We start from the raw sequence: 3395 nt of genomic DNA, 5'->3' as shown, positions 1-3395 counted from the left end.
TTCTAGCCAGAGAAAGGAGGTAAGTTAACCGCCAACTTTAACCAAACAATAAAGAACCTCATGATCCGGTCAAACGAGCAGAAGTGATTGTTAATGATATATCGTAAGTCATGTACTTGGTACAATTACAAAATATATTCATCTGTCACACTAACGATCAATAACTATTTTCTATTGTTTGTTTCCTAAAGCAGAATACGAAGCCCTCCAAATATTATCCACGAATCAGTAACCCTTTATCAAGGTTTTCTGGTCCCTAATCTAGTTTTAATTTTAAATATGGCAAGGAAAACAATTTTAGATATAATTCCTGATTAAGTAAATGAATTTAACGTTCTGTAAAAACAGTAAAGAATTATAATTTGTATAATTAATGTTTACAATAAATTTTATAAATTCTGGTTTAATAAACAAAAGTGGTGATAAATAAAAGTCCATAATTTGGTTTTACTCTTTGAAAAAATTAATTAAAAATAAAAGAACTTTCAAAACTGTGAGAGATATACAGGCCTAATTAAGATTTCACATAATTTTACAATAAACGTCATATAATTTCTATTGATTTTACAGATCTATAGAGATTAAGACATTAAATATGAATCTTTTAGATTCAACTCAGACACTGGATCCAATTTAGTTCCATCAGGTGAGCCGTGTTCTTCAAATATTCCGCTATTTCCTGCTATGGCAATGTTTTCAAAACCAACATGCACTTAACATTTCTACTAAAACATCATTCGGTTACCGAAGTCATCAAAGATAGGATTTAATGATAATATCAAAAAGTAATTGTTGAAAAGACGGGAAACTTCTGGGGTTCTTTCTTGCCGATGTTTTTAATGTAAGAAAAAAGGAGTCGAAGGCATCTTGAATTAACAGCGAGGCAAGTGGTTGTCGGCTTCTTAGTCGCAACCGAACATGTTTTAGAGCTAATAACAGGAATTATCGCTTGTTAGTGGTTAATAAGTTCTGTCAAGTAATAAAAAGATCCAATATCGACCGTCAAAGAATTTGAAATGCTAAAAATGAAAATTTTAAAAAAAATTCAATCATTACTTTTAGCGAGTATTTATAATTATTAATTACGGAGTATTGCCGCTACCGTTTATGAATACCAAACTGTAACAACTATAACAAACATGAACAATAAATGAAAATCAACTAATATAGGATATATTGCGTCAGAAAATTAATTTTTTGAGTGATAAGGTAAATTATTGAGGCCCAAGGAAGAAGTGCGAATTAGGATGTTATAATAGGAGAGAAGACACCAAACATGCGCTGAATAGATAGCAATGATTAATGAAGTGAATATAACTTACATTTGACCAGAGTTTTTCACAATTTCAAACTGGAAACGGTTAAGAGTATCACTTGGTACAATTAAGTTCCTTGTTATGGGTGGGATCTAAAATACGCGTCAGCCACACCTGGGCGCCATTAACCAAGTAAGTAACAAAAGCTTACGGTTCACAAAATATACCTGTTATTAGTTATTTTTACGAGTGCCTCGAAGTATAATATTATACACTTTAAAACATTGGAATCCCGAAAAATTTACATTGATCGTTATCAATTCAAAATAGATGTAAGAAACAGGATGATTAATCCGAGAAATATGATAATTAATATATCAATTAAACATTTTATTTCGAATTAGATAGTCAATACCAATACTATGGTTATTTCATGTACAGGCTTCCTTATATAGTCAGTGCTCGCTACTTAAACAGTAGCACATGCGCACTCACATTTCACCTCTGCAATTATTGCCACATTTTCAGCCGGACCGGTTAATTTCGAAATCTCTCTTGTTAGACATCGCTCTTATTTTGAAACTGAATCTAATCTTGTGTGGCTTTGACTATAATGGAGCATATTTACTCGATTAATATACCATTTGTTTCTAATGTTAAAAAAAAAGGTAAATGCTTTAAATTGGTATCTGGTTGTATTTCTGAAAATATGAATAATAATAATCAATTTTTATTCAGTGTCGTTGTTTTGATTTACTTTATGACGTTTTAACTTTTAGATAATCTGGAATTTTCAGTTGTATTGATGAAATACCTAATAAACACAAGAATATAAGACTGGATAATGGTAAAAAAAAAATACAATGAAAATGTACACTGACGTTTTATTTAGGCATCTTTGGAAATTGTAGCAAAGGAATTCACACGGAGATACGTTCTGTCGGAAGAAGGGCAGTTGCGTGTCTGTTTTCCTTTTCTGTAGCGATAATGGTATTCTATTGCCTCTGGAACCGAAGATGAAACTTGCAGAACTTTTTATATCCATTGCAGTAGAAATAAAAAATATACATATAAACTCGACACTTATTCTAGATCATGATTTAGTTGTTTTTAGAATTATGAGGTACGGTTTAAGATTATTCATTGCTAACTATGATCACATTGCATTTTTCTCCGCGTCTATTCTCGATATTTTGTATGTGTACGATTACATAATTGAGGGCCACGAAATTCTTCATGCGCACCATGATGTCTTATCACGTTGCTATGTAAACAAAGAAGTCACGTGAACACCTCATTGTGTTCCTGTTGTATTTCCTAACGCAGTTTTATTGTTCATTAAACTCGGGCACTATTTTCACGTGCAGTTTTTCCCCCCAATGTATGTTTTGCCTATAAATGCGTGAGACTCTACCTTGCAAAATACGACGCTGCAATCTTATTCCTGGGACTAATGCAGATTCGCACCTCACCTTGCATTTTTCAGAAAAGACTTTTCAAAATTTTAAACCCCCTCCTCCACCATTTTTAAATGTATTCTATATTGAAGTGTGGAAATTTTTATTAAAGCAGGTATGTAAAGTACACTTTCTATGTTCATTGGGCTAGACTGTGGAAATTTGTTTCTGTATTGTTAAAATCCTCGTATTTTCCCACGCTACATACTACCCTGCTTTAATGAAATTTCCACACTTTGATAAATAACAATACATTGGACGCGTGATTTTTTTTTTTTTTTTTTTGCATATTTGTAATCTCCGACATGTAAACTTTTTCAGAAAAAGTGAGGTGCGAATCTACATTAGCACTGTATTCCTTGTGCTCATGCTGATTACAGAACCGAATTTACTAGTTTCTTAAAAGATTTCACTTTCCAGGAAAACTTTATCATCTTCCTGTTACACTCATTGGCCACGTAGTTATATGATTTGTTACAGTATATCGATTATTGTCAGTCTTAGACGCCTGGTGCTCGCTTCTTGGCAATCACTGTTAAATCATTTGCATGTAAAACAGTTCTACTGTGAGACCAAGTTTTAAAGGCACCATTACAACCAGGTACTGTGTTATTACTTTTTCCAGTGTCTCTTTGACTCTTCCAGTGTGCTTACAGCCAGCTCATCTAAAGTCGTGGACACA

The 3395-nt window shown here is 32.7% G+C and overlaps 1 long non-coding RNA gene across 1 annotated transcript; it reads left to right on the top strand.

Annotated features, from left to right (window-relative positions):
- The first annotated feature begins 1629 nt into the window (after positions 1-1629).
- Positions 1630-2336, top strand: LOC106873548 (uncharacterized). Its single transcript, XR_001409891.2, has 2 exons — positions 1630-1924; positions 2036-2336. It is a non-coding gene; the product is annotated as an uncharacterized LOC106873548 (long non-coding RNA).
- The last annotated feature ends 1059 nt before the right edge of the window (positions 2337-3395 follow it).

The sequence above is a fragment of the Octopus bimaculoides genome, chromosome 6 (assembly GCF_001194135.2).
Source record: "Octopus bimaculoides isolate UCB-OBI-ISO-001 chromosome 6, ASM119413v2, whole genome shotgun sequence".
Lineage (NCBI taxonomy): Eukaryota > Metazoa > Mollusca > Cephalopoda > Octopoda > Octopodidae > Octopus > Octopus bimaculoides.
Note: the sequence above shows the minus strand (reverse complement) of the source record. Positions and strands in the feature narration are given on the sequence as shown.